This window comes from Panthera pardus, unplaced genomic scaffold (genome assembly GCF_024362965.1).
Source record: "Panthera pardus isolate Hobbes unplaced genomic scaffold, ASM2436296v1 HiC_scaffold_12, whole genome shotgun sequence".
In the NCBI taxonomy this organism is placed as follows: domain Eukaryota; kingdom Metazoa; phylum Chordata; class Mammalia; order Carnivora; family Felidae; genus Panthera; species Panthera pardus.
The window spans coordinates 26,566,009-26,579,202 of NW_026526677.1; the positions used below are offsets into that span (position 1 = coordinate 26,566,009).

Below are 13,194 nucleotides of genomic sequence, written 5' to 3' on the forward strand. Positions count from 1 at the left end.
CCTTCCCAGGCCATTCACAGTAACCAGAAGGGTTTGCTAAGAAAAAAGAGAACTAGTCCAGGGAGGTGCCACCCCCACAGGTCTTGCCCTGGGAATTCCTTCCTGAAGCCTCTGATCATGGGGAAAAACACCACTGTTGGCTCTTGTGAGAACAGGAGAGAGTAGGCAGTGAGGCCTAATCGGCTCTCAGGTAGATGACACGTGTTACTGCTCTGACGCCTGCCACCCAGCGTGTCTTCCTCTCTGTTCCTCCCCGCCACCCGAGGGATATGCTTCAGCTCACTGCTGCTCGACCCCTGCGGCTGTGAGGTCGCCACACCCCGGGCAGGACATGACTCTGGAGGGGACAGAGCGCTCTTCCGGGAAGTGGTCACCCTGGACCCTAGTCCAATCTTTCTCCTTAACCAGCAGTCTGGCCCTGGGCAAATTTCTACCCTCTCCGGCCTTCTGTTTTCTGTATCCATGTGATGCGACCACACACCTGCTTTACCTTCGAGTTTGCTGGGAGGAATTAATACGATGTGAAAAACCAGTGAAACGTTTTAACTAAGAAGGGTTGTGTTTTCTGACTCCTTCACTAAGTGTGATGTCCCTGCGGGGGAGGGATTTTTCTGGCTCACCACTGCATCCTGACATTGAGCACACCTGGCATGTTTCGAGGTGGTTCTGCCTGAAATGGCAGGACTGAGGGGGAAGTGATTTCAGGCTTTCCCCCCACCGTGCTGTGATCACTATAACCGCAAAAGCTAACACAGGCATCAACCCAGTGCCGAGGAACGTGATGCTCTCTTTGTCCATCTACACTGCCCCTGGGACAAATGGTTGTAATTGATGCCCCATCGTCATTTTGCCTTCTGCTTGACTGACAGAAGTCCAGGTTAGTCTGAACTGACAAAGCCCAAAGCTACATTTCTTATCACCCCTGTGTCTGGAATAGCCATGGGACACAGCTGTGGCCAAAAAGATAAGAAGGTGTTGGATTGAGATTCTGGAAAACACCCAACAGGTTCTTCTGGCATTTTGCCATCTGCCCTCTTCTTACTGCCTGGCATGTAGAATTGATGCTGGAACTTTAAGAGCCATTTTGGAACCATGAGGACAAGATCCATGTGTTAAGAATGACTGAGCAAAGCCCTGGTGGCATCTTGGAGCTGCCATATAACCCTGGACCACCTACTTCTAGAAATATAACCTTCCCAGTTGTTAAAGCCACTGTTTTTCTTCCCGCTGAAGACAGGTTCAGATGAGGGGAGTGGAGTCTCTTATTTGTAGACAAGCACAATTATAACCAATATACCCTTTCTTCCAAAGACTAGGTCAGTGCCAACTTGGGCATCCTGTAAGACGCCACAAAGGACTTATCACGCTGCTCTGTGAGACCTGGTTACTCAAACACTCCCCACCAGACTGCAAGCTCAGGGAAGGCAGGGTCCACCACTCTTTGTTAATCACTAGCGCATTCCCCAGAGCGTGCCAATTTCTGGCAAACATTAGCTTCTTTATACGCTTTCCTTGAATCAATGAATGAAAGAACACCGTAATTCTGATTCTAGAAGATGTAGCTAACTTGCCTTAGACCTAGGAACCATTCTCTCTGGCCAATTTTGAAACCTGTGTCGAAACATCTTTGAAAAGTCAGCTCTTAATGTGGTTTGCCTAAAATACTGAAAGCTTTGTAAATAGCGATAGAACCATTGCCTTTCCCTCACCACCCACAGCTCACCACCCACACACAGCCCATCATGGCTGCCCTCAACTTGCCATTACATGACCCAGAAGGCAATTCATGTAAATGCTCTGGCAGATTCTGATGCCAAGTGATTGGCACAGCTGAGAAACGGCACATCCCACAACATATAGAGAGTTTGACTGAATGTACGTAAGTGTGTATATGGAAACATTCACAGACATATTTGTCAGGTTATTTTCCTATCTTAAACATTTCAGTTATTTCTAGACTTGCACAGTTACTTTCTCCATGACTTCTGGAGGGTTCTGACAGTCTCCTCTCCTCCTCCTCCTCTTTCCTTTATTGTGACTCTCTCCTAAAAACCCGCTATTTTCACTACATCCCAAAAAACATTTGACTTTTTCTGTATCCAAGTTATCCAGCTTAAATATCCAACTATATAACGCCTTCATCTTTCTTCTTTTTGAAAAGCACAGGAAGTCCATATACTAAAAATAAGAATGCAAAGCCCATCTGTTTCCCAACTTGGAGTTCAAGGCCTCCTTGGCCGTCAGTAGCCTGTCCCCTGGGTTCGGGGTGGAGGCGCTCTGAAGTGCCCTTGGAGAAGCAAGGCCTGGCTTTGCCCCACTCAGCCCCACTTTTGCTTTCCCTTCACTCCCTCCCAGCTGGAGGAGTTCGCAGTGTTTCCCTCTTTCTGCCCAGTCCTGGCAGCCATGGCTTCATCAATTCAAGCTGTATGTTGACAGTCATTCGAAGAAAATCACAGGTGATGCAACAGGCTGCCTGCTAATGCCCTCTTGGTTTCTCCTTTCTGGGTTCACACCCACCCATGAAGTTTGGGGGCCACACAAACTGAGATCCTCACTCCCCTTGCTCATCAGCCAGCTGAATGGGAAGAGCTCCAAAGATTAAAAAAAATTTTTTTTATTAGTTTTCTTTATTTTTGAGAGGCAGAGAGAGACAGAGCACGTGTGGGGGAGGGGCAGAGAGAGAGGGAGACACAGAATCCGAGGGAGGCTCCAGGCTCTGAGCTGTCAGCACAGAGCCCGATGCGGGGCCCGAACTCACGAACTGTGAGATCATGACCTGAGCCAAAGTTGGACGCTCAACCGACTGAGCCATGCAGGCGCCCCTAGCTCCAAAGATTTAGAGGATGGAGCCACAGATGGAAGGAACTTGGGCCTCTTGAGTGGCTACATGACACAGAGACCTGCAGGTCTGCTCTAGGCTGTTACAGGCAAGAAATCAATGTAATGGTACCAAACCAGGACTTTGGAAGTTTATCTGTTATAACAGCCAGCATTATTTGTAGATTACTCTTTACTTATCAGTAGCATTTTTTTTGTGCATCGGTGTGCTAAAATGCTGCCATGGTTTACTTTGTATTAGAGCTACTTACAATCCATGACTCTTCTGAATGTGGGTGTTTCCATCGATGGTTCTCAACAGAAGTAACTGGTGAGCTTTTAAAATCTCCCAGTGGTTGGGCCTCACCCCAAGAGGCTGTGATTCAATTTGTTGGTGGAGGCACTCAGACTTTGCTCTTTTTGAAAGAGCAGCCCGGCTGATTCTAAAGGACAGCCAGAGTTAAGAGCCACAGTCGTAGAACAAGAGTTCTCAAACTTGAGTGTGCATCAGAAAACGTGAGATACTTGTTTAGACATGGCCTTCTGGGCTCCACACTCCCCTCCCCAAGTTTCTGATTTGGCAGAGCTGGGGTGCAACCTGGGAATTTTCATTTCTTTCTTTCTTTTTTTTTTTTTAACATTTATTTATTATTGAGAGACAGAGAGAGACAGAGCATGAACATGGAAGGGGCAGAGAGAGGGGGAGCACAGGATCTGAAGCAGGCTCCAGGCTCCGAGCTGTCCGCGCAGTGCCTGATGGGGGGCTCGAACTCACTAACCACGAGATCATGACCTGAGCCAAAGTCAGACGCTTCACCTACTGAACCACCCAGGCGCCCCTGGGAATTTTCATTTCTAATGCGTTGCCCCATGAGGCGGATGCTACTGGTTCAGGGATCACACACTCTGAGAACCACTGGTGTAGACTTGTAAATCCGCATCAGTAACAACAACCATCACTGGTATCATACCTAGCAAACATTAGTTACTAATAGTTGAGGGTATGATTGAATTGAAAACAAAGACATGCAGGCCTTTATACTTGATAAGGTGGCCCTGCTTACTTTGTGTTTCAATAGGTTCAGACTGAGTTTGCTTCATTGTTCAGTCCAACCTAGGTAAGAACAAGAAAAGGAAAGAATGTTTGGACAAGGGAGGATTTAATCCTCGGGTTTGAGCTAGCATGTAGAAGCAAATATTTATTGAGCACCTTGTATAGACATGGCCCCATGTAGACCTCTCTTTATTTTTATCCTTTAGTTATAGGACATTTCTAGAAGAGAGAAGACTTCCAGACACCTGTGACTATGAGTAGAACTCAAGAGATGGAGGAAGGAGTGTCTTGGCAGAAGGAATGACCTAAATATCAACACACACACGTATACTCATTGAATTTAGAGGGGAAGTGGGAGAATCAGATTTGGTATCTCAAGGAGGCACAAAATAAATGGTAGCTGAAGTAAAGAAGTCTGATGACACTTTGTGACTCCTCAATCACCTGGAGCTTCTCCTTTTCCCAGAAAAGGAAAATAGAACCCCTTATTAGTGATCTAAGTGGAACACTTTCCTACCATCTTCCACACAGACAGACCTCACTATCCCATAAGTTCATATTTGTGATACATACACATGCCTATATACATACACATACCCCCAGGCACGCATATACTGTAAATGATTCTAGTGATAATAAAGCTTTTGAAATTGAGTAGAACGGACAACTTTGACGTAGCATTACTACCACTATTTGTTTTGTGCTTTTTTAAAAAGAAAGGTAAGTTTTGCTTTTTTTTTTTAAATAAAGTTACATGTTAACTAGAGCCACAGATGTTTGATTTTTTTAGTGGTTTCAGGACTAAAATTTAGTGATTCGTATTTGTTTTACTCTCATCAGTTCCACTACTAAATCTAATAATTATTTTCATAAGGCATTACATACCTGCAAAGAGCTATCAATGAAAACTTCCCTCTTACTTCAGGGTACTTATTTGCAAAGTAAAGAAACTGATTCTGGCCAGGACAGCAAAAAAAAGAAAGAAAGAAAAAGAAAGAGCAAGAGAAAGAAAGAGAAAAAAGAAAGGAAGAGAAAGAAAGAAAGAAAGAAAGAAAGAAAGAAAGAAAGAAAGAAAGAAAGAAAGAAAGAAAGAGAAAGCAAGCCAGTCAGCCTGGTATAAGTGAGTCTGCTTGGAAGAGCCCAGGTCACATACAATTGCCTTTGCTGCAAAGGAGCCTGGGAAGTAGTCTCTCCCTTCCACCGAGAGTCACAAGATGGGAAATTCTCCAAATACAGCAAAGAGGTTGAGGTGCTGGGCAGTCAAATGGGGCAATAGATGTCCATTTGGCTACTTTTAGGCCACTAAACATTGTATAATTTTCTTTTCCTTAACAATTCTACTCTTCAGATATTTCAAAGTCATACAGATTTTTTTTTTTAAATAATGAATTTGCATGCTAGTTCTGAAAGGAAGCATGTACTTTCTTGTTATGAAAAATCTTTTCCCAGAGTCTCTGGGTTTGGAGGGGTCAGAAAATGGGATTCAGTAGCTCTGAACATTTCAGTGAGGAACTGATATGTGCAGGGTGGGTGGCTGCAGAAATACTAGACCTTGTCTAGACTAGTTGTCTGCATTTTAGCTCATTATATGTTCGCCTCTGGAGACTCATTCATTCTACCTGCTAGAGTTTTGGCACAAAACAGATGGCCACTCCAAAGGATGATTGAAGAGAGTTTAAGGAAGGGCTATTTAGAAAGGTGTAGATCTCCTTGGTGGAAACAGACAAGTGATAATGAAGTACCCTAGGGCACAAGAAGGTGTTAGGTTGATTAGGTCTGAAGGGGGAAAGGGAAGAAGCCAGCCCAGCTCCTATAGCTGTGAGAGCAAGAAGGCTGATGACATACTATACCACACACACTCAGTCCACCAGGCTTTAGCACCGCATGCTGGGCAGTTCCATGCACTTTACCAGGGTCCCAGATCAAGAGCAGAGGCTATTCAAAGAATTTTTCTTCTTTGTTGCTTTGGGCTTTCTCCAAGGTGCAAGAGGTCACTTAGCCAACACAGGTACAACACAGAAATTCAAGGAGTTTGTGTTTCCAGGAGCAATTTCAATCAGTAATGAATAGGCTTCAATGGATAAACCACCAAAGTCCTTGGCCTCTGTGGTAGTCATTCTGAGGCACATGCTAACAGTTCCTCAGAGAGTCCTCAAAGTGACTGAGCCCCAGTTGCCCATGGAAGCAACTAGATTATTAATAAAAACTTTATTGGCTTTTCTCCCTCCCTTCTACTGTCTGGGACCAACTCCCAAGTAAACCACTGACACTCAAGTTCTTTTCTCAGGGGCTGCTTTCAAGGGAACTCAAACTAAAACACAGAAAGCCAATCTTGTGTGGAGAACCACAACCACCACCAGTCCGCAACTTGGCATGAAGGGAACTTGGGGAATAAATTATGACATTTGCTTCTTTCCATCCTACCATGTCCTTCCAGGGCCTCTTGGAAGCCAGAGGTGAGAAAACCCAGTTGATGTGTTCTGTAGCGATCAGTCTCACAGGGCACAGAGACAGATGGAGAATGGTATAGTGAATTTGGAGAAGCAAATAGAAACTATTCATCTCAGCCCACCCCTGTTGTCTCTCAGCATCTTCAAAGTCCCTCAATGATTGTATTGTTTCAGGGTGATGAATTCTATCACACTGTCACCTGAGATCTAAAACTTTAGCCCCCCACCAGAGCTTTTCTTATGAGGTCATGGAGGAAAGCAGAGGCAAAGAAATAATTGATATAAAATAGGCTTCTACAGATCCCAATTCTATACCTAGCCGTTAGGTCTAAGGTAATAACTATAGTTTCCTTCTACCACCCATTCTACGCTTTCTATGCCCTCTGCCAGCACCATGTTTGGATGAAATCCTTTACCTTTGATGACCCAAACCTTCATTGCCACAAGATCTGAGTCCTGAGGGCAGCTCTCTTCATTTGCATGCCACAGTTATCCCATGATCAGGACTAAAAGGCAAAGGGTACCAGGAGATGCCCCTGGTCTCCTCTGTTTGGAATCCCCCCAAATTCTAACCATAGTCATTCTTGGCCCCATTGGGTAGCAGCATGCCAATTTTTCCTTATTAATACAGTGATTCTCTTCTCTTTCGGTTCAGGTATATGAGGTTCCCATGATGGCCAGCAGCAAGCTCAGCTGATAATTCATTAGAACAATAGCTGTGGTCCCTGGGGGAAGCATTCTACCTTCGGGCACTAGGACCTCCAATCTTATTAAGCTCACAGACACAGGGAAAGGAGGCAACATTTTTTTTTCTAGGAAGGTTATTTCTTGTAACAATGAGAGGGGGCATTTTTACCACCAACCCTGGTTTTCCAAATCTGTGCATTCTCCAGGTGGGGCAATGGTACCATATGTTCACTATTTGTCATATGCTGCAGATTGTGGGACAGCACCCTAACCTCACAGGGTAGTGCCTGACAGATAGATCTGTAACTGAGGCTTCTGCAGGCTGTCTTACTATTACTCCCAGGGTGATAGGCAGTCTTTAAGATGCCTCCCGATGATCCCTGCTTCCAGGTATTCATGTCCCCGTGTATTCTCTTCCCCTTGAATGTGTGCTGGACCTGGTGACCTGCTTCCAATGAATAGAATATAGCACAAGGGATGGGATGTCACTTCTAAGATTGAGTTACAAAAAGACTCTGGTTTCTGTCTTCCTCACTTCCTCCTGCTTTCTTGTTGGCTTGTTCTGATGGAATCCGGCTGTTCTGTTGTGAGCGGCTCTCTGGGGGAGGTTCACATGGCAAGCAGCAGATTTCTGCGGCCAATAGCCAGCCAGGACCTGCAGCCTGCCAACAGCCATGTGGGTGAGTGACTCCAACCCTAGTCAAGTCTTGAGATGATTACAGTCTTGGCCAATATCTGGCTTCTAACTTTGTGAGGGGCTCTAAGTACCCAGAGAAACCATGCCCATGGTCCTGACATCTGGAAACTGGGAGTTAATATTTGCTGCTTTAGGATGTGAAGTTTTGAGGTAATTTGTTAAGTAGCAATAGATAACTAATACATCCAGCCAACTTCTTCTGGTTGTTGGGGTATATGGAAACATCAGTAAATTCTGTAGTCATGAACCCCATGCTGTACTATTGTTACAAAATGATTCCCTTACTTGGAGTCAATGTCGTATGGAACACCACTCTAGCAAATAAAGCTCTCTATACCACCCCAAAAGATAATGCTACACAGCACTGAGGGTAAGGAAAGAAAATTCTGTAAATGAAATGGGTGTCTTTTCCTATGAGGACAAAAGCCTGCCTTCAATAAAAGGGACTCATCTTGCTAATCATCTTGCTACCAGGCTGGTCCCTGGGGAATGGAAACACATTACAGGCTTATAGTTGTTTCTTTTTGGGGCAGAGTGGTCTTGGCAATGGTGATAGCTATATGAGCCTTGGTAAGGGAACATTTATGTTGTTGGGCCCACATTGCCACCCACTCCTACTGCCATGACTGTTTCTCACATGGAGCAAGCACAGAGTCATCTAGAAGAGACTGATATCCTTCAGACAGATCACCTTGTCCATTTGATTATTGGGAGCCCCATCCGCAGTAAATGCCCTTGGTGAGTATGTATAGAGGACACAGATATCCTCCCACTGTTTGCCTCTTCCCAGAGAGCCATCCCCATACCTCTCCCCAACCTCCTTGTCATTAGTCTTTCAGTTCTTCTCTTTCCAAGTCCCCAGCCCATCAGAAGTTCTACTCAGAGCATTTCCCATCACCGCTGTCTCTTAGGGACAACACCCCTGACTGTGTCTGTAATAGTGGCCATCCACTTCTGTTGGTGCCAGGATCCCATGCAGACCCATCCATAAACTTGATCCATTATTGTCTCTTCTTCTTTAACTAACCATGACAAATTTCCATGAAGGCATCCATATGGCTACAAGGAGAAGGACTAAATGCCATTGGGATCTGAGACACTTGCTCATGCAGAGTACTTGTGCCTTTCAGACCACACAACTGGCTGATTTTCTTTCTTTCTTTTTTTAAATTTATTTTTGAGAGACAAAGCATGAGCAGGGGAGAGGCAGAGAGAGGGGGCACAGAGGATCCGAAGCGGGCTTTGCACTGACAGCAGCAAGCCCAATGCGGGGCTCAAACTCACAAATCGTGAGATCATGACCTGAGCCGAAGCTGGACATTCAACTGACTGAGCCACCCAGGTGCCCCTGCTTGCTGATTTTCCACCTGCATTCTCAGTTGAATATTCAAAGCTTCTAACTTGCCCTTTTCATCATGTATACTCTTTTAGGGTCTCCAGAGATAGCCTGCCTGCACCATAATCTTTATAATCATCCTTGTCACCTAAGGGACTAAAACCACAGCCATTGATCTCAAAACAATACCCATTGCATCACCTGCCATAGCGGAAACGATCAAGTATTCCTAAGACCACAGCAAACCACAATAAACAGTGCCCCTCCACTCACAAGATAGTTGCATGTGTGCTTAATAAATGTCTTAGCAACCCAATCCCAGATTCCCGTTTTGAAGGGCTGTTTTCTTGGGCCACTTCTGGTACCGTTTACTATCAGTGTCCTGGCACAAAACAGACAGCACTCTGACTAAGGGGACTGAAGAGAATTCAAGAGGGTACTGTTCACAAACGTGTGGCTGGGATACTAAAGCACTCTGGGCGTGACTAACGAGAAAGCCACCACCACTCCTGCATCGGAGGAGGACAGGAATGGAGTGGTTCCCAGAACCTAGTGGGGCCTCAAGCCGTAAGGGAGAGCTGGTTTCTGTAGAGGAGCACAGCTGTTGTGGAGGTCTGGTTGGCAGGGAGCTGGGGAGTAAACACTCTGAGCACGCTCTTACCCGCTCTCCACCCCCCTGCCCTCGTCTGCCACGTGCCATCGACCAGATGTCAGAGGGCAAGAGAGGCTGCTGATGTGCACACACGTCAGCCTCCAGAACTACAGAGCATGTGGACCAGGGTGGCAGGTGGATGTGAAGGGGCAGATGGGGACCTTTCAGCACATGCCATCCTCTCAAGAAGGTAAGAACGGAGTTGGCCTAAATGTCAGGAGACTCCACTTTTATCACCACCTCTGTCAATCCTTCTCATCTATAAAGGAGTTTTAGTTTCCATGCTTGCCCAACTGTCTTAGTACCAGTGGGGTTGGGGACACAGGCAGGAGAGCGCTAGGGTTGGCTCCAACTATGGTGGGATGTGGGTCTTGAGTTTTGCTTGAAGGTTTGAGAAACAAATCATTATTTCTTTAACATGCATTATGAAATCGAGCACAACGTTTCTAATTGTGTTGTTGAGATACTGTGCATTTAGGGAGGTGAAGTTTAAGTGCCACCCCCCCCCCCATTCTGTGCTGGGGACATGATCATTCTCACATGTCACCACGTGGGCTTTGGTGGAGGAATTCAGCAAGCACTGAATGATTCTCAAGAGTGTCTCCACATCTGACCTCCAGAGCTCCTGAGATCCAGACTTCTCCTGGCATTTGAGTTCCACTCCCTTAGATCCTGGATTCCTTTTTCAAATAGCCCCAAATAGAAAAGCTCAACTTGGGAAGGTATGAAGCCCTCTCAAACATGCGTTGAGTTTGCGAGCCCATCACATCTCAGCCCCACCTTGAAATATCTGACCGGAATTCAGTGCTGTCCATTGGTTGACCTCCTAGCAATGAGCTGTTCCCTGGAGGGTTGCTGACTGCGGGCTTCCCAAGGGCAAGAGCTGGGCTCAAAACATAAGAAGAGTGAAAGGTAAGCAGACACTGGCCGCCAGAAGTGTCAGAGCAGAATAAGACAGGGATAATGGTGGCAAGAGGTGGGAGCAGAGAGGAGCTTAGCAGTTGGTAATGGGGGCACGGAAGTGACCATGGAGGTGGTGGGACTTACTGTAGGTCTCATGCTAAACTTCACTGTTGCTGCAATAAAGCAAAAGGAAATAGACCTACATCCAGCTGAGCTACCATTATTTATTCGCTCGGTGGCAGGCTCTGTGTTAAGAACTGAGGACAGCACCCAGGGAGTCAACTACAGTCCTCTGCTCCGAGCTACTAAAGGGATGAGAACAGTACCCAGATAAGACAGATGAGTCTATCGGCTTGCATGGCACTTACATCTGTCTAGTGGAGGCAGAAGAACAGAAAAACGAGGAAGGAGACTGACTCATCCATTCAGATACTGCTAGGTGCTGTGAAGAAAAGAGTCTATGAGATAGACAGGGGCTGGTGAACTTCCCCTTCAAGGGTCAGACGATAGTTTCAGCTTTGCGGGCCATCTGGTCTCTGCTGCTACCTCTCATAAATAGTACTCAGCTCTGCTCTTGTAGCACAAAGGCAGCCACAAGCAGCATGTAAATAAATGGGTCTGAGCAGATCTGAGCCTCTGACCATAATTTGCCAAGCCCTGGAATAGGACAAGCTGGGAGGAGGGGGAAGGATGTTAAACACCCTGGGGACCCGAATAATAATAATAATAATAATAATAACGGCCAATCATGGGTGGTCTTGGAGAAAAGCAGTCCAGATAGGACAGTGAGCACTTGCAAAAGCCAGGGGGTGAAGGATGCGGCATGTTCCAGGGAGAGAACGAAGGCTGGTGCATATGGAATATATTAAACCAGAGCGAAAGAAGTATGGGGTGATGTCACCAAGGTAGGATGCCACCGAGTCTGGAGTTTTTCTAAGTATGACGGGAAGCCATTGGAGGGTTTTAAGGACAGTGGCAATCAGAGAGGTCTGTTTCTTGTCAGACAGAAGAAAGAAAATAGTAATTCCTTATTTACAGGGCATCTGGACAGTGTTTAGCACATGGTGGTATGTAATACCTTCTTGTGTATTGGTTGATAAGGCACTGTGCCTCCAAAAGTCATCAAACGCAGGAGAAGGTGGGACTATAGAAACCAGCTGGTGCATCTCCTATATTTTAGAGCAGAGTGGATTGAAACACAGAGAGGTTAAACACTTTGCCCAAGATCAGTCAGCAAGTTAGCAGCAGAGCTGGGCCAGGAACCCTAGGGAGAGAGAATGTCAGCAGAGAAGCTTGGCCTGATAACAAAGCATTCATTGTGGGAAGGGCGGGATGATTCTGGACCCAGTAATGGTGATGTCACTTGGCTATATTAGTGAGCCCGACTCCATATGGACTTAATGTAAGAGATCTGGGGAGAGACAAGCTACGAGAAAAACTCGAGCAGCAAAGATTTGTAGGTACTATGAGTTGAGCGGTGGCCTTGAGTGCACGGAGAAGGTCCTGGGCATGTATGTCCTTCCAGTGCCTGTTGGCTGAAGAATCATGGACACAGGACTCCAGTGGGAGAGGTCAGAGGTGGACAAGAGGACACGAGCAGCCCCCAAATGGAAGTGACAAGGGCTCGTTTATGAGAGCGTTTAATAAAACACTAAGAGAGCTCAGAAATACTTTAGTGACACTTTGAGAAGAGCTGAAGGATATAGTAGCCGGCGAGACCAGTGAAAGGTGACTTCTCGCTGTCACCTGCATTCCATTTTTGCCATCCTGTCTGGTGTGCTCTCGGGAAGCACGAGTCACGTTTAAAATCCAGGTGAAAATATACACACCCATATCCTTGTCCATTCAGCAAATACACAGGCACCACCTTAAGTACCTATCTACTGGCTCTTCCAAAACATTGGTTTTTCTTGGAGCTCATACACATAGCACTAATGACCCCAGACCTGTGCCAAAAGCAAGCTTTGCCAACCAACCTTGCATGCTGGTCCGGGCAGGATTATGAAAGACAGAAAGGATCATACCTTTCGTGTGGAATACAGCAGGGCTGGGCACCAGGAGGGCCATGCTCAGGGTCTTGATGTCACCTCTCAGGAGATCGGACTCCCCCACAAATGGGGGAAGCAAGATCTCACCGAGTTAAGACCCTGATGGCCTGCCAGCCAGGTAGCTTTCCTGCCATTCTGGGCTAGGGCCCCAAGTCCTGCCTCTTGCACGACAAAGTTAACTTTCTATTTTTAGGGGGAAAACTGCAATGAAATGTACTTTCCAATTTTAGGGCTCTTGCCTGGGTTCTATTTCTAGTGACCAACTGGAAAAATATCTCTCATTCTGCGTGTACGTATTTGAAATCTGGCCAGTGACTTCAGAGTCCACTCCCTGGAGAGAGTTTGCAAGAGAGAATCAGTTCCAAACAATGACAGGACCTTGCTTTAAGGAGAATGTTAGCCTGTATTTTGCAGAAAAGATGTTAACCTTCCCGGCGCCGACCCTATCACCTTCAGCCACAGGGAAATTTGATTTATGTTTTGTTTCCCTCTGGGATTCAACTATGGCCTTGGGGCTTTCTGTTAATGAAGATGATGAAACTTTAGAACG

At 46.1% G+C, this 13,194-nt stretch overlaps 1 long non-coding RNA gene across 1 annotated transcript in view; it reads right to left on the bottom strand.

Annotated features, from left to right (window-relative positions):
- LOC109279180 (uncharacterized) overlaps positions 1–12,777 on the bottom strand; it is a 37,295-nt gene extending 24,518 nt beyond the window's left edge. Inside the window, exon 1 of the long non-coding RNA XR_002086057.2 lies at positions 12,621–12,777. This is a non-coding gene — a long non-coding RNA (uncharacterized LOC109279180). The remainder of the gene's footprint in view (positions 1–12,620) is intronic.
- Positions 12,778–13,194: the final 417 nt, after the last annotated feature.